General features: G+C 40.6%; 11 non-coding genes across 11 annotated transcripts; 2 read left to right on the forward strand and 9 right to left on the reverse strand.

Annotated features, from left to right (window-relative positions):
* Window positions 1-144: 144 nt before the first annotated feature.
* trnam-cau (transfer RNA methionine (anticodon CAU)) lies at window positions 145-217 on the forward strand. The gene has a single exon. It is a non-coding gene; the product is annotated as a tRNA-Met (tRNA).
* A 1,630-nt stretch (window positions 218-1,847) lies between these two features.
* Window positions 1,848-1,920, forward strand: trnam-cau (transfer RNA methionine (anticodon CAU)). Its single transcript has one exon. It is a non-coding gene; the product is annotated as a tRNA-Met (tRNA).
* A 12,703-nt stretch (window positions 1,921-14,623) lies between these two features.
* Window positions 14,624-14,696, reverse strand: trnaf-gaa (transfer RNA phenylalanine (anticodon GAA)). The gene has a single exon. It is a non-coding gene; the product is annotated as a tRNA-Phe (tRNA).
* An 88-nt stretch (window positions 14,697-14,784) lies between these two features.
* On the reverse strand, window positions 14,785-14,858 carry trnai-aau (transfer RNA isoleucine (anticodon AAU)). Its single transcript has one exon. It is a non-coding gene; the product is annotated as a tRNA-Ile (tRNA).
* Window positions 14,859-14,960: 102 nt separating this feature from the next.
* trnaq-cug (transfer RNA glutamine (anticodon CUG)) lies at window positions 14,961-15,032 on the reverse strand. Its single transcript has one exon. It is a non-coding gene; the product is annotated as a tRNA-Gln (tRNA).
* Window positions 15,033-15,818: 786 nt separating this feature from the next.
* trnaf-gaa (transfer RNA phenylalanine (anticodon GAA)) lies at window positions 15,819-15,891 on the reverse strand. Its single transcript has one exon. It is a non-coding gene; the product is annotated as a tRNA-Phe (tRNA).
* Window positions 15,892-15,979: 88 nt separating this feature from the next.
* trnai-aau (transfer RNA isoleucine (anticodon AAU)) lies at window positions 15,980-16,053 on the reverse strand. The gene has a single exon. It is a non-coding gene; the product is annotated as a tRNA-Ile (tRNA).
* Window positions 16,054-16,155: 102 nt separating this feature from the next.
* trnaq-cug (transfer RNA glutamine (anticodon CUG)) lies at window positions 16,156-16,227 on the reverse strand. Its single transcript has one exon. It is a non-coding gene; the product is annotated as a tRNA-Gln (tRNA).
* A 796-nt stretch (window positions 16,228-17,023) lies between these two features.
* Window positions 17,024-17,096, reverse strand: trnaf-gaa (transfer RNA phenylalanine (anticodon GAA)). The gene has a single exon. It is a non-coding gene; the product is annotated as a tRNA-Phe (tRNA).
* Window positions 17,097-17,184: 88 nt separating this feature from the next.
* trnai-aau (transfer RNA isoleucine (anticodon AAU)) lies at window positions 17,185-17,258 on the reverse strand. Its single transcript has one exon. It is a non-coding gene; the product is annotated as a tRNA-Ile (tRNA).
* Window positions 17,259-17,360: 102 nt separating this feature from the next.
* trnaq-cug (transfer RNA glutamine (anticodon CUG)) lies at window positions 17,361-17,432 on the reverse strand. Its single transcript has one exon. It is a non-coding gene; the product is annotated as a tRNA-Gln (tRNA).
* Between the last annotated feature and the right edge of the window lie 257 nt (window positions 17,433-17,689).

Consider the following 17,689-nt stretch of genomic DNA (forward strand, 5'->3'; position numbering starts at 1 on the left):
GGGAAATTGCAACCTTAACGCAGCACCTTAGACCGCTTGGCCATCCTGACATCCGTACTTATCCCGAGCTGTCTCCTAGTATCCACACCGAAGCACCATGACATGGAAGCTGGTGTTTCACAGTTTGCCCAGGGCCATCAGTCTGCCTCGTTGGCGCAGTAGGCAGCGCGTCAGTCTCATAATCTGAAGGTCATGAGTTCGAGCCTCACACGGGGCAAGGTGTTACCTTTTGGCACTTGGAAGCGCTTAGATGACTGGGCAGCATTTTTTATTCCCTTCCGTGTGGATCATGCTTCCCCGGGGCTAAAAAGCTACAGCTCCTCTGGAGGCCTGGCGGTGTGAAGTTCCAAGAACATTTCCTGAGTCTGAAGCAATGATGGTAAGATGCTCCCATTCCTATCACGTTGTCGCTTGACGTTCGGCGTGGATCTGTCAAATGTCATGAATTAACGTTGTGCGAGGATTTGACGAAAAGTCCTGCGAATCCCATTGCCTTAAAAATCAACGGCATCCCAGGACATTCTACTACATGGCATTCCAAGACAGTACTTTTGATCCCCTTTTGGTTCACTTGCATTAAAGCCTTCGTCCATTGTTTTGTTTACATGCTTTTCTGAGTTTTTGTGGACAATACCTTGATCGCAAACGCCTTAAAACCTACAGTCTAAAGAGCCCATTAAGGCTGCCAGGGACACTGCTACGCTGCATAAACTTTGGCGCAACAAGATTGATGCGGTGCTTCGTCAGTGTTACTGTATCACTCGGCCATGGTGCCAGAGAGTTAAAGACTTGAGCCTGAACGTGTTGCCAAAGATTAAGTTTGTGAGAAGTGTAATTCAAACCCACACTTTAAAGGGGACTGCAACCTGAATGCAGCACCTTAGACCGCTCGGTCATCCTGACATGCTTGCCTGACCCAAGCTGTCTCATAGGAGCCACAGCGCAGCACCGTGACATGGAAGCTGGTCTTTCACAGTTTGCGCAGGTCCAACAGTCTGCCTCGTTGGCGCAGTAGGCAGCGTGTCAGTCTCATAATCTGAAGGTCGTGAGTTTGAACCTCACACGGGGTAAGGTGCTACCTTTTGGCACTTGGAAGCGCTTAGATGACTGGGCAGCATTTTTTATTCCCTTCCGTGTGGATCATGCTTCCCCGGGGCTAAAAAGCTACAGCTCCTCTGGAGGCCTGGCAGTGTGAAGTTCCAAGAACATTTCCTGAGTCTGAAGCAATGATGGTAAGATGCTCCCATTCCTATCACGTCGCTTGACGTTCGGCGTGGATCTGTCAAATGTTATGAATTAACGTTGTGCGAGGATTTGACGAAAAGTCCTGCGAATCCCATTGCTTTAAAAATCAACGGCATCCCAGGACATTCTACTACATGGCATTCCAAGACAGTACTTTTGATCCCCTTTTGGTTCACTTGCATTAAAGCCTTCGTCCATTGATTTGTTTACATGCTTTTCTGAGTTTTTGTGGACAATACCTTGATCTAAACGCCTTAAAACCTACAGTCTAAAGAGCCCATTAAGGCTGCCAGGGACACTGCTACGCTGCATAAACTTTGGCGCAATGAGATTGATGCGGTGCTTTGTCAGTGTTACTGTATCACTCTGACAAGGTGGCAGAGAGTTAAAGACTTAAGCCTGAACGCATAGCCAAAGATTAGGTTTGTCGGAAGTGGCATTCGAACCCACGCCTCCAGGAGAAATTGCAACCTTAATGCAGCGCCTTAGACCGCTTGGCCATCCTGACATCCCTACTTATTCCGAGTTGTCTCCTAGTATCCACACCGAAGCACCGTGACATGGAAGCTGGTGTTTCACAGTTTGCCCAGGGCCATCAGTCTGCCTCGTTGGCGCAGTAGGCAGCGTGTCAGTCTCATAATCTGAAGGTCGTGAGTTCGAGCCTCACACGGGGCAAGGTGCTACCTTTTGGCACTTGGAAGCGCTTAGATGACTGGGCAGCATTTTTTATTCCCTTCCGTGTGAATCATGCTTCCCCGGGGCTAAAAAGCTACAGCTCCTCTGGAGGCCTGGCGGTGTGAAGTTCCAAGAACATTTCCTGAGTCTGAAGCAATGATGGTAAGATGCTCCCATTCCTATCACGTTGTCGCTTGACGTTCGGCGTGGATCTGTCAAATGTCATGAATTAATGTTGTGCGAGGATTTGACGAAAAGTCCTGCGAATCCCATTGCCTTAAAAATCAACGGCATCCCAGGACATTCTACTACATGGCATTCCAAGACAGAACTTTTGATCCCCTTTTGGTTCACTTGCATTAAAGCCTTCGTCCATTGTTTTGTTTACATGCTTTTCTGAGTTTTTGTGGACAATACCTTGATCGCAAATGCCTTAAAACCTACAGTCTAAAGAGCCCATTAAGGCTGCCAGGGACACTGTTACGCTGCATAAACTTTGGCGCAATGAGATTGATGCGGTGCTTTGTCAGTGTTACTGTATCTCTCGGCCATGGTGCCAGAGAGTTAAAGACTCGAGCCTGAACGTGTTGCCAAAGATTAAGTTTGTGAGAAGTGTAATTCAAACCCACACTTCAAGGGGGGACTGCAATCTGAATGCAGCACCTTAGACCACTCGGCCATCCTGACATGCTTGCCTGACCCAAGCTGTCTCATAGGAGCCACAGCGCAGCATCGTGACATAGAAGCTGGTCTTTCACAGTTTGCGCAGGTCCAACAGTCTGCCTCGTTGGCGCAGTAGGCAGCGCGTCAATCTCATAATCTGAAGGTCGTGAGTTTGAGCCTCACACGGGGCAAGGTGCTATCTTTTGGCACTTGGAAGCGCTTAGATGACTGGGCAGCATTTTTTATTCCCTTCCGTGTAGATCATGCTTCCCCGGGGCTAAAAAGCTACAGCTCCTCTGGAGGCCTGGCGGTGTGAAGTTCCAAGAACATTTCTTGAGTCTGAAGCAATGATGGTAAGATGCTCCCATTCCTGACATGTTGTCGCATGACGTTCGGCGTGGATCTGTCAAATGTCATGAATTAACGTTGTGTGAGGATTTGACGAAAAGTCCTGCGAATCCCATTGCTTTAAAAATTAACGGCATCCCAGGACATTCTACTACATGGCATTCCAAGACAGTACTTTTGATCCCTTTTTGGTTCACTTGCATTAAAGCCTTCGTCCATTGTTTTGTTTACATGCTTTTCTGAGTTTTTGTGGACAATACCTTGATCTAAACGCCTTAAAACCTACAGTCTAAAGAGCCCATTAAGGCTGCCAGGGACACTGCTACGCTGCATAAACTTTGGCGCAACGAGATTGATGCGGTGCTTCGTCAGTGTTACTGTATCACTCGGCCATGGTGCCAGAGAGTTAAAGACTTGAGCCTGAACGTGTTGCCAAAGATTAAGTTTGTGAGAAGTGTAATTCAAACCCACACTTCAAGGGGGTCTGCAACCTGAATGCAGCACCTTAGACCGCTCGGTCATCCTGACATGCTTGCCTGACCCAAGCTGTCTCATAGGAGCCACAGCGCAGCACCGTGACATGGAAGCTGGTCTTTCACAGTTTGCGGAGGTTCAACAGTCTGCCTCGTTGAAGCAGTAGGCAGTGCGTCAGTCTCATAATCTGAAGGTCGTGAGTTCGAGCCTCACATGGGGCAAGGTGCTACCTTTTTGCACTTGGAAGCGCTTAGATGACTGGGCAGCATTTTTTATTCCCCTCCGTGTGGATCATGCTTCCCCGTGGCAAAAAAAGCTACAGCTCCTCTGGAGGCCTGGCGGTGTGAAGTTCCAAGAACATTTCCTGAGTCTGAAGCAATGATGGTAAGATGCTCCCTTTCCTATCACGTTGTCGCTTGACGTTCGGCGTGGATCTGTCAAATGTCATGAATTAACGTTGTGCGAGGATTTGACGAAAAGTCCTGCGAATACCATTGCCTTAAAAATCAACGGCATCCCAGGACATTCCACTACATGGCATTCTAAGACAGTACTTTTGATCCCCTTTTGGTTCACTTGCATTAAAGCCCTCGTCCATTGTTTTGTTCACATGCTTTTCCGAGTTTTTGTGGACAATACCTTGATCGCAAACGCCTTAAAACCTACAGTCTAAAGAGCCCATTAAGGCTGCCAGGGACACTGCTAGGCTGCATAAACTTTGGCGCAAAGAGATTGATGCGGTGCTTTGTCAGTGTTACTGTATCACTCTGACAAGGTGGCAGAGAGTTAAAGACTTGAGCCTGAACTCATAGCCAAAGATTAGGTTTGTCGAAAGTGGCATTCGAACCCACGCCTCCAGGAGAAATTGCAACCTGTACGCAGCACCTTAGACCACTTGGTCATCCTTACATCGCTGTTTATCCCGGGCTGTCTCCTAGTATCCACACCGAAGCACCGTGACATGGAAGCTGGTATTTCACAGTTTGCCCAGGTCCATCAGTCTGCCTTGTTGGCGCTGTAGGCAGCGCGTCAGTCTCCTAATCTGCAGGTTATGAGTTCGAGCCTCACACGGGGCAAGGTGCTACCTTTTGGCACTTGGAAGCGCTTAGATGACTGGGCAGCATTTCTTATTCCCTTCCGTGTGGATCATGCTTCCCCGGGGCAAAAAAAGCTACAGCTCCTCTGGAGGCCTGGCTGTGTGAAGTTCCAAGAACATTTCCTGAGTCTGAAGCAATGATGTTAAGATGCTCCCATTCCTATCACGTTGTTGCTTGACGTTCGGCTAGGATCTGTCAAATGTCATGAATTAACGTTGTGCGAGGATTTGACGAAAAGTCCTGCGAATCCCATTGCCTTAAAAATCAACGGCATCCCAGGACATTCTACTACATGGCATTCCAAGACAGTTCTTTTGATCCCCTTTCGGTGCACTTGCATTGTTGGAATATCTAGCCAATTTCATGCGTGTTCAATAAGAAAAGGTCTGGAGAGGGTTTTCTTCAATGCCAAAAATATTAGTAACTTATTAGATACAAATGAATAATTCAATGACAGAGCTCTGAGTTATATTACCCCAATGCAATACAAAAATTACATTCAAGAGGTTCGCTACTAACATATATTTCCTCACTCCAGCATATATACACAACTGACCTTAACAGGTGGAGTTTTGGTTTAACGTCACTTATCAGTCATTCTGCAGTCCCTTGGCCCTTTGTAAACCCTGGACATTACTTCCTCTTTCTGCAACCTTTCTCTGCATACCAGAACTGAACACTTCCGTGCATCTTTAATATATTTCACACTTCTACAAGCATCATGACAACTTGTGACATGTCTAGACTTCTGGAACAAACCTAAATTTATTCTTATTCTGCTGTTTCCACTTGTCAGCAGTTCTTCTAAAAAGTATGCAGCACAGTAAAAAAGAGGAAGTTTGTCTGGTCAAGATGTTTTATAATACAATAGAAAAGATTGATTAATCTGTTGTTAGTCTAAACATTTTCCTAATAAAAAACACAAAAGTAATGAAAATAAATTCTTTTTCTCCAACAATTCCCCTTTTCTGCTCCTCTCTGGAGCAGACAAAAACAAAAACAGATAATCAAATCCCCACAAAAAATTCCAATTGTCATTACAACAGGCGTTTTCCTAAATCTTGGTTTTCCCTCTCATTCAAAATAATCATTAACATCATAGTGCTTATTCATTATGTTAGATAATGCCCAAAACCCCTTTTAACTCAATTTCTTTAACTTTTCTGGATTCAGTTTATAATTCCTCACTCTTGGTTCTCCTCTTCGGTGGTGCAGTCTCTTCCCTCTTGAAGTCACTCCGATATCTTCTTTTAATAAGGATTATACTTGCTATATTCAGGCTTATTACTCCCAATACTCTTATTAACTTCCAATTATCCCATAATTAAAATTTTCCATTCTTATATACTTTATCAATAAAGGTAATTTGTTTTCTTCTTCCCCACCAAAATTAGAATAAGAATCACAATAATAAAAATGTAAACAAAATTTAAAAACTCCAACATAAAAAAAACAAAAATCTGATTAAAAGAAAATTCACACCCATAAAGATATGCTCTAATTAAAAATCCCTCTGTATAATAAGATCAAAGATCAACACTTGTGAAAACACTTGTGATTGGAATTAGAAATTTACTAATACAAAATTATAATCCCCATGAATAGTTCAAACTGAATTTCAACATTTTAAATTCATTATCGAACCAAAATTACAATTGAGATTTAGGATGAAAACAGCTTCAAAGTAGGTTAAACTAAACAATTATTAAAATGAAAGATTCAGAGCTCAATCGTAACAATGTTATTAAACTAGCTCAAACTTGTCACCAAATTATTAAAACCAAAATTCAAACATATTTTTTCTCTCAATGTCTTAAAATGGCAAAATCAAAAACACAACAATGAGATTAAAATAAAATAAAAATCTTAAGAATCTCTTTAAATAAACGGTTCAAAAACAACCATGGCTGAAAATAAAAATCTTAAAATGTCTTTAAATGAAATATTTAAAAACAACAATGGCTTAAACTAAAATAATCTTCAAAAATGTGTTCAAATAAAAAATCCTAAAATTGTCTTCAAATAAAAGAATCTTAAACTCATAATGATGTGTTTAAAACTAAATAATCGTTAAAATGTCTTAAAATAAAAGATTCAAAAAGCCTCTTAAAATAAAACATTAAAAAAAAACATTGAATGTCTTAGAATAAAAGATTATGAAAAAACATACAAATGTCTTAAAATAAAAGATTTAAAAAGCATTAGAAAGGCATTAAAATAAAAGATAAAAAGCATAAAAATTTCTTAAAATAAAATATAAAAAAATCATAAAAAATGTCTTCACATAGAAGATAAAAAAATAATGTGTGTATAAAAATATATTTTTTTTTAATCAAAAAACTAATGTGTGTAAAATAAAATAATTTTAAAATGTGATTGTGTTTTATTAAAATTTTCAAAAATTTCTCCAGTCTAATTTGTCCAATTCATTCATTCATTAATTTTTTTTAAAGCTTAGTCCCTTTATTAATTTAGGGTCCCCACTGTCAGTGAAATGAACCGCCAACTTATCCAACATATGTTTTACACAGCGGATGCCCTTCCAGCTGCAACCCATCTCTGATAAACATCCATACACACTTAATCACACACTTTCTGTCAGATTGTCATATGCTAGTAAATCAGTCTTATTTTCTCTTTCTATTTTAGAATTTAATGTGGTTTTCGGTTCCCCTTTTTGTGTTGGCCTGTATCTAATATACAGTTGGCCTCATGCATTGGTGTTGCAGCGTGTTCAGCTCCCACACCAATACATGCTTACACACTCCAATTAGATATCAGATATCCCCTTTTTGTGTTTTATCCCTCTTTCGGCCTGGGCCTAGCTCCAGGCCGTTTTACACCCCTATATTGACTGTCAAGTTAATCCGGCCAGCCTCAGACCTTCAGCAACCTGTTTAGAAAAAATCGGGAATAAGGTTGTTAATTTGTCATTATATAATCTCTACTTAAGTGATCCACTGCACATCCAAGCTGCACCAGGTCCCCAAAACTGCAGTCCTGTAAACAATTTAAAAGTCATTAATTCCATCGTTTTGTTCCATAATGAACTAATACCTCCAATATGATTTTTATCCAATTCAGTTTGGTCTGTGCACAGATTTTTGCCAATTGTTTTTAAATTTGTATCAATTTTTTCTACCTTTCCCTGTAATTATTAGTCGTACACCATCCCTAAATTCATGCTTCAGGCCCATTACTTGCTGCAATTTAAAATATTTATTATTTCAGCGTTTATCATTATCCAATCTAATTCTTACTCAACATCTATTTGTTTCTAGATCGTCTTTCATTAAACACTTCATCACTGTCTGACTGCACTCCTTGCTTGCTGGCCACTCCTCTAGCCATTCACTATAGCTGTCAATCATGACTAGCACATATATTTTTATTCACCTGTTCTCCCATATCTCTATAATCAATTATAACCTCACTCTCATTCTTCTCTTGCAGTTTCTGATATCTCTAAATATAATTAAAGTCTATAATTCATATTAGTCTTATTACCATGTGTAATACATTCACCAGTTTACAGTTATTTGAAATGGCTTATTTATTTAGTGATCTGACTTTTCCTAATATTGAGGCGTGTCATCTAATCACCTATAATTTTTACTTCCTTTAAATCTATTTCCATGGAAATGTCATAACACCTATTTCATTTTAATCAATTAGGTGTCTATTCTTTTTCTGCAAGTAAAATTTCATCAACATGCTTAATCATCACCACTCTCTCTGATAATTCAAAAATCCATCACTTTACATTTTTTATCAGTATGACCATATTTCTGCATACACTATTAACCTCAGCTTTAAAATCTATTCTCCTTAATTGCTTCTAAATCATAAACTAAACACAATCTTTTTTTGTTTGTTGCTTTCTTGTAAAATTGTATTCAAATTAAATTAGTCACATCTATGTTTATAACTCAGTTAAAATTTAGCTTAAATAAAATTTCTAAAACAGATTCCCTATGACCTTGTCTAGGTGTTTCTATTAATTGCTCAACGACAAACTACCTCTTCACTACGCTGGCTAATTTTACAATCCTCCATTTAAGTATTTCACTAATAATCAATCAGTTTTTGAATTTGACTCTACTTTTGATAATTCATTTTCTCAACTATTTACTTAGTTTGTTCTAATCATTTTTATGATTTTCTTTTGGCTACTAATTAGTTCTACGTCATTTCGGTTCAACTAGTTGCCCATACACTTTTTATATACTTTTATAAGCTAACTAAAAATCACTACATTTTCTTATTCGTTTCTTTCAGCTGTATTTTGACTTCATCATTAAACTTCTTCACATGGTTACATGTGAAAGAAAATCTGTTTTCTTAAACTCTCTTATTCTGTTTCAATTCTTTTATCAGATTAGAACTATTAATTTTTAACCGATGACGTGATTTCAATTTTTCATGTTTCAATTTCTTCTTTACGCATAAAAAAATTTCTGTTACCAACCTTTTCTAGTTTTTAATATCCCATCTTAATTTAGATGATTCAACATAATATTTAGCTTTTAGTAAATCTTTACTTAAATAATCAATTCCATCAAAATTTATAATTTAAATGACTTCTTCAGTTACCAATAGTTGTTTCTTCTTCTTTAGTCACCACCATACATTGTACTTCCTCCTATATCCTGTTCATGCCCTGTATCAGTAAACCTATGAAAATTTGCAAAAATAGTTAAATATCATTTCAACATTATACATTTAGAGATTCATTGTATATTTTCCTCTAAGACTTTTTCTTAGTTATTATTTTTATAACAAAACCTTAATAAATTCTGTCTCTTTCATATTACCAGTCATCATATGGTCTCAAATGGTTCTTGACAACACCCTGCCTCTTACTTTACCCACAAGTTCCTTTTCCTGAGTGTCTGATCTCCAGACATATTTAGCAGTTCGCTGCGGTCCGGTTTGGAGGAGCCCACATTTCTGAGGCAGACTACTGATCTTTCACAGTGCCCCTCAATACTCGGATGCTCTAGGCCTTTCAAGCATCACTGCTCCACTCCACAACCATCTCACTCAACACCTGCCTACCTGTACAGGTGCCTAGTCTTCCGCGACAAAATTCCTGGCTTAGGTCGCTCCCGGTGGCCAACGAGAGTCTTACCCATCTTTGGAATAATGTCTCATGGAGACCAGTTACTGCTCTTCTCCACTGCAACCTCCTTCTCAGTTTTCCTTCAGAACTTGGTATCTCTGATGTTAGGAAAACATGCACTCAAGAACCATGTGAGCCATTGTGACCACATTCTAGAGTTTAACCAATGAGACAGGCTTTATTAAGTTTAAAATCAATTTGACCTCCAATAATAGTTTTAAGTAAAGTTTGGCATCTTCACTCCCATCCACTCAGCACTATGGTCTGCTTAGTCTGCAGGCAAAGCTGTAGGGCACTATGATGGTGGAGACTAAAAAACAAGACACAGTTGGGTTATTATTCATAAAACACAAATTATGACATGGCCTACCATGTGGTATAATTGTTCAACATTATTGCTATATCTCAGGGTTCATATTAGGCCTTGACCCCTCATGTTTGTTTAATATATATTTTTATATCTGAAATGCAATGTTTAATTAATCATTAATCGATTTCTTTCTTGGTGTTTATCCTTTTTAAATTTAGAAAATTTAAACTAACTTCATCTTGTTCATCCACATCCACTAAGTGTCCATGATTTTTCTTTGACCCTAGATGATGGCTTAGATAGTCTTATGCAGCTGACTTTCATAGATGAAAACAGCCAGTGTAAGCCATAACAATTTTTTTTTTTTTAATCATTATTATTACTAATATTATTATTCTATTTAGTTTTTGCACCTAAACTCAATCTTGTCCTCTCACATCAAATCTCAGTTCCTCAAAGTGTCACTTCCTCAAAGTGTTACAAGTGCAACTATTTTTCTAGTTTCTATCTCATCGGTTTAATGTCTCTGTCTTTCTCTCTCTCTATGTATATAATATTTTTCAAATATATTTTAACATATTGTTGGAATTTCTATCTCTATTCCATGCGTGTTCAAGAGAAAAGGTCTGGAGAGGTTTTTCTTCAATGTCAAAAATCGTAACAATTTATTGGATACAAATGAATAATTCGATGACAGAGCTCTGGGTTACATTACCCCAATGCAATACAAGAATTACATTCAAGAGGTTCGCAACAAACATACATTTCCTGACTTCAGCATATATACACAACTGATCTTAACAGGTGGAGTTTTGGTGTAACGTCACTTGTCAGTCATTGTTTAGTCCTCCATTGGCCACACCTTCGACATACTTCCTCTTTTTCTACGAATTCTCTGCCCAACAACAAAGTATACATCTTTCTATGTTTTGTGTTCAGTTTTAACACCTCTCTTCAGACAGGAAGTTTCTGCAGAGCTGAATTTAATTTTGGACCCGCATCTATCTACTTCTGCAAAAATGCTAATTAGTATGCACAGCACTCACCCACAACATTAGAAGTTCAGTTAATATATGACCCTTACATGACCAATACAAATAATTGTTTGATTAAAAGAAAAAGAGACAATAATAATAAAAAACTGATTGCTATTTTACAACACAACCTACCACAACTCTTAACCCAACCTCACAGTAACAAACCTCCATGTGGGTTTCATTGATTCAATGTCTTGTACATGGCACAGAATACAACCTATTGCAGTTTATTAAAATTACACCTACCCCAGCCCTAGGCCCAACCTCACAGTAACCCGCTATGTTTTATTAAATTTTACTCCTACCCCAACCCTAAACACAACCTCAGAGTAACCAGTTTTATTTTTATTTATTTTTATGAATGTCTACTACAGCTACATCAATCGCAAACCCAGCCTACGTGTGGCATAACTGCCGACCCCTTAGAGGTCATCCAGCCAACTTGCAGTGTAATCTCCTCCACTTGTAGGTCTCTGAGCTGCAGCAACACCTAAGTGCTCTGACACAGAGACACAAAAGACTTTTAACCTCCTCTTGGAGAGGAGAGAGTCTCCGACCCTGGATCTCAGGTCTTCCATGGAGGGACTGTCAGGAATCCTGTAAGAACATCCCATTCACACAACCTCTTGCCATAAAAAAACGAAGCAGAATGTGTGGTGAAGGAACTCCGGGTTGACAGAGCCTTGTCCTTGCTTCAAGCAATGTGCTAACAAAGTGCTGAACAGAGTGGCACAAAGGATAGCGCTTATGACTATGGATCAGAAGTTTCTCGGTTATGGAAACCAAGAAACTGTGTATGAGAGAATGCGTAAGTGTATGAGTGGCACTTGTTCAAGCGGAGCAGGGACGTGCCAGCGATCAGAAAGAACTAGAGTTTGTGCCAAGACTGGGTTTTAAAAGTGGCAATTCCCATATGGTCTAGCAGTCAGGATTCCTGATTTTCACCCAGGTGACCCGGGTTCGACTCCCGGTATGGGAAGGCTTAAGTACTTTTGCTCCTGTCCTTTTTGGCCAGCGGTCGGACTGCAGCTACCTTATAGGGTGTGGTTATGGAACTGCTATGTAAGACTTGGATTGCTCAGTTGGTAGAGTGTAGGACTGTAGGACCAATTCTTAGGTCGCAGGTTCGATTCCAGCTCAAAGGATGTATTTTGTGCTCAGAGCCGCTTTCTTGCCTTTGTGAAGATATCATCGGCACCACTGCTCGAAGTTCACCATGGAGGTGAAAAGGAAGTTCCCTGACCAGGAATCGAACTCGGGCCACGGCGGTGAGAGCGCCGAATCCTAATTACTAGACCACCAGTCTAGACCATCAAGCCTAGCTGTGGGCTTCCACCCAGGTGTGCTGCAGCTGCTCTGACAAAAATAACTTTTTAATAACATTTGCAACCTCCTCCTGGAGAAGAGAAAGTCTCAGAGCCTGGATCACAGTTCTTCTTGGGAGGGACTGTCACATGCTCTGTGTTAGAGCATCCTATCGACACCACAACTTGCCATGACAAGAAAGCACAGCAAGCGTTGAAGGAACTGCATGTTGACCGAGCCGTGTCCTCTTTCCAAGCAGCATGCTAATGAGCACTGCTGACGCAGACTGGGCCAGTGGCGCATACTGCCACCTGTAATTCATGGTTATTCTTGGTTACACCGGCCAATCACGGTCCGAGTTAGAACCAAGATTTTTTTTAATTCTTGGTTACGCTGGCCAATCTTGTCCCGAGCTGGAACCAAGATTCACCCTATTCTTGGTTACGGCAGCCAATCATGTTCCGAGTTACAATGAACGCTATGGCAAATCAGAGCCCTTATAACATTCATGATTTGTACTGTATTAACAGATTTCGTTGTGGATTAATTCTGACAACAATTACAAAGTAAGTATTTTTATAACAAGTTGGTTTAAATGAATAACCATTACAGTAACATTAATTACAACAACACAATTATTATATGATTGTTATAGATGTTATATGACGTTGTTTGTTAAGATTAATGTTAGCCGACCAAGCACACTGTACAGTTTTACTACAAACATTTTAATGCAGTTATTATACATTACTTCACTTTATATTGTCATTTACTACCATAGTTACAATAATGCCCGTGCATTATTCTCACACATTAATGAATCACTTCACTAATAATAAATATAAGGCTCAATTCATCAGTCATTAATTATAAACAAATAGTATAATGACGCTCACATATCACTACATCACTAATCATAAACTAATCTAATAATGCTCACGCATAATACATCACTAATTATAAAGCATAAAACAATATGGATCACGCATGATTGCATCACTAATAATAAACCAATAATATAAGGGTCACAATTTAATCCATCATTAATAATAATAACATTATTATTAGTAATGGCTTGATGTGTGACCCTTATATTGTTGGTTTATTATTTGTGATGCAATCATGCATGATCCATATTAATTAATTAATAACTGCATTAAAATGTTTGTAGTAAAACTGTACAGTTTGCTTGGTCGGCTAACATTAATCTTACCAAATAACGTTATAAAACATCTATAACAATCATATAATAATTATGTTGTAGTAATTAACGTTACTGTAATGGTTATTCATTTAAACCACCTTGTTAAAAAAATACTTACTTTGCAATTGGTTTCCGAATTAATCCGCAACGAAATCTTTTATTACAGTACAAATCATGGATGGTATAAGGGCTCTGGCCATAGCGTTCGATGTAACTCAGAACACGATTGGCTGCCTTAACCAAGAATAGGGTGAATCTTGGTTCCAACTCACAAAGTGATTGGCCGGTGTGACCAAGAATAACCACGACTTACAGGTGGCAGTATGAGCTAACCGGCCACTTACTGCCAAGCTTAATAAAAGTCTTCCAGTTGGTGCTGCCCAGGCTAAAGAAAAAAAATATATATTAAAAAAAATTATAAAACGGCCTTGCCAGAAAGTAGCAGAATGTCAATACAAGGCAGTGCCAATGTGCATTGATTTCTGAGTAACTCGTCATTCGGCATGCAGGGCTCCTCACACGTTTACTGGAGCAGGACCAGATAGGGCCTTCAAAAGAAAAGCGCACTATTCCAGGCATTTTGACGACTAAACGGCAGGCAGGGCAAAGAGGCCACCACAGAGCAAATGTGATCTTTTTTTTTCTATTTTGACCACGTCGAAAATCGCCAATTATTGATTGCTTTGAGGGGAATTAGCTCATGGTTAAGCGCTCGCTTTGCATGGGAGAGGTAGCGGGAACAATGACTGCATTCTCCACCTCTGTTTTCATGCCTTTTTACATTGGCTTTTATTGCAAAGCTGGTGGCACCTTGAGGGTTTAAAGCGAAACTACTTACGTCAGCTTTGCCGGTTTCTGTGTAGTACATATCATTGCAACCCTTCAGAAGCCCTATCAAGTCACAGTTTTCTTTTATTCAGCAGTGTGTCCGCAGTGGGACATCAAAGCGCTAAATACATAGCATTATAGAGTGCTGTCGATCAGGCCATTGGAATCATCGCCAGAAGCAACGTGACCATCTGGGAGGAAGATAGTGTTTTGGTCAAGTGGAAGCAGGTGGACTTAAGGGTGAAGCAGCTAGGCTTTTTGGGTGACTTTCAGTCACCTGACCCTTGTGCACAAAATAGAACAACATCACTGTTTTGCCGAAACCCAGGATCGAACCAGGGACCTTTAGATCTTCAGTTTAACGCTCTCCCAACTGAGCAATTTCGGCTGCCTTTTCACAAGAATCCTGCAGCATTCATGTCTGTGAGACTAAGCAGAATCCTGAAATGCCTCTGAGGCTTTAAAGGGTAAAAGTTTGGCCAGTACGGGGATCGAACCCGCGACCTTGGCGTTATTAGCACCACGCTCTAACCAGCTGAGCTAACCGGCCACTTTCTGCCGTGTTTGCTAAAAAGCTCAGAGTAACTGTCATTTTCTTCAAGAGATAAGAATGCTATTCCAGCTTTTTTTGTGCGGTGCTGGTAAAAAAACAAGGTCCCACCGAGATTTGAACTCGGATCGCTGGATTCAGAGTGCAGAGTGCTAACCATTACACCATGGAACCTCAAATCTTCTGCGGTCTGCCCGGGCCAAAGAGAAAATAATGTAAAAAAAAAAAAAAAAAAAGAAAACGGCCTTGCCAGAAAGTAGCAGAATGTCAATACAAGGCAGTGCCAATGTGCATTGATTTCTGAGTAACTCGTCATTCGGCATGCAGGGCTCCTCACACGTTTACTGGAGCAGGACCAGGTAGGGCCTTCAAAAGAAAAGCGCACTATTCCAGGCATTTTGACAACTAAACGGCAGGCAGGGCAAAGAGGCCACCACAGAGCAAATGTGATCTTTTTTTTCTATTTTGACCACGTCGAAAATCGCCAATTATTGATTGCTTTGAGGGGAATTAGCTCATGGTTAAGCGCTCGCTTTGCATGGGAGAGGTAGCGGGAACAATGACTGCATTCTCCACCTCTGTTTTCATGCCTTTTTACATTGGCTTTTATTGCAAAGCTGGTGGCACCTTGAGGGTTTAAAGCGAAACTACTTACGTCAGCTTTGCCGGTTTCTGTGTAGTACATATCATTGCAACCCTTCAGAAGCCCTATCAAGTCACAGTTTTCTTTTATTCAGCAGCGTGTCCGCAGTGGGACATCAAAGCGCTAAATACATAGCATTATAGAGTGCTGTCGATCAGGCCATTGGAATCATCGCCAGAAGCAACGTGACCATCTGGGAGGAAGATAGTGTTTTGGTCAAGTGGAAGCAGGTGGACTTAAGGGTGAAGCAGCTAGGCTTTTTGGGTGGCTTTCAGTCACCTGACCCTTGTGCACAAAATAGAACAACATCACTGTTTTGCCGAAACCCAGGATCGAACCAGGGACCTTTAGATCTTCAGTTTAACGCTCTCCCAACTGAGCAATTTCGGCTGCCTTTTCACAAGAATCCTGCAGCATTCATGTCTGTGAGACTAAGCAGAATCCTGAAATGCCTCTGAGGCTTTAAAGGGTAAAAGTTTGGCCAGTACGGGGATCGAACCCGCGACCTTGGCGTTATTAGCACCACGCTCTAACCAGCTGAGCTAACCGGCCACTTTCTGCCGTGTTTGCTAAAAAGCTCAGAGTAACTGTCATTTTCTTCAAGAGATAAGAATGCTATTCCAGCTTTTTTTGTGCGGTGCTGGTAAAAAAACAAGGTCCCACCGAGATTTGAACTCGGATCGCTGGATTCAGAGTGCAGAGTGCTAACCATTACACCATGGAACCTCAAATCTTCTGCGGTCTGCCCGGGCCAAAGAGAAAATAATGTAAAAAAAAAAAAAAAAAAAAAAAAAAAAAGAAAACGGCCTTGCCAGAAAGTAGCAGAATGTCAATACAAGGCAGTGCCAATGTGCATTGATTTCTGAGTAACTCGTCATTCGGCATGCAGGGCTCCTCACACGTTTACTGGAGCAGGACCAGGTAGGGCCTTCAAAAGAAAAGCGCACTATTCCAGGCATTTTGACAACTAAACGGCAGGCAGGGCAAAGAGGCCACCACAGAGCAAATGTGATCTTTTTTTTCTATTTTGACCACGTCGAAAATCGCCAATTATTGATTGCTTTGAGGGGAATTAGCTCATGGTTAAGCGCTCGCTTTGCATGGGAGAGGTAGCGGGAACAATGACTGCATTCTCCACCTCTGTTTTCATGCCTTTTTACATTGGCTTTTATTGCAAAGCTGGTGGCACCTTGAGGGTTTAAAGCGAAACTACTTACGTCAGCTTTGCCGGTTTCTGTGTAGTACATATCATTGCAACCCTTCAGAAGCCCTATCAAGTCACAGTTTTCTTTTATTCAGCAGCGTGTCCGCAGTGGGACATCAAAGCGCTAAATACATAGCATTATAGAGTGCTGTCGATCAGGCCATTGGAATCATCGCCAGAAGCAACGTGACCATCTGGGAGGAAGATAGTGTTTTGGTCAAGTGGAAGCAGGTGGACTTAAGGGTGAAGCAGCTAGGCTTTTTGGGTGACTTTCAGTCACCTGACCCTTGTGCACAAAATAGAACAACATCACTGTTTTGCCGAAACCCAGGATCGAACCAGGGACCTTTAGATCTTCAGTTTAACGCTCTCCCAACTGAGCAATTTCGGCTGCCTTTTCACAAGAATCCTGCAGCATTCATGTCTGTGAGACTAAGCAGAATCCTGAAATGCCTCTGAGACTTTAAAGGGTAAAAGTTTGGCCAGTACGGGGATCGAACCCGCGACCTTGGCGTTATTAGCACCACGCTCTAACCAGCTGAGCTAACCGGCCACTTTCTGCCATTTTTGCTAAAAAGCTCAGAGTAACTGTCATTTTCTTCAAGAGATAAGAATGCTATTCCAGCTTATTTTGTGCGGTGCTGGTAAAAAAACAAGGTCCCACCGAGATTTGAACTCGGATCGCTGGATTCAGAGTCCAGAGTGCTAACCATTACACCATGAAACCTCAAGTCTTCTGCTTGGTGCTGCCCGGGCCAAAGAGAAAATAATGTAAAAACAAAAAAAAAAAAAAAGAAAACGGCCTTGCCAGAAAGTAGCAGAATGTCAATACAAGGCAGTGCCAATGTGCATTGATTTCTGAGTAACTCGTCATTCGGCATGCAGGGCTCCTCACACGTTTACTGGAGCAGGACCAGGTAGGGCCTTCAAAAGAAAAGCGCACTATTCCAGGCATTTTGACGACTAAATGGCAGGCAAGGCAAA

This window comes from Danio rerio, chromosome 4 (assembly GCF_052040795.2).
Source record: "Danio rerio strain M-AB ecotype USA chromosome 4, GRCz13ab, whole genome shotgun sequence".
In the NCBI taxonomy this organism is placed as follows: Eukaryota; Metazoa; Chordata; class Actinopteri; order Cypriniformes; family Danionidae; genus Danio; species Danio rerio.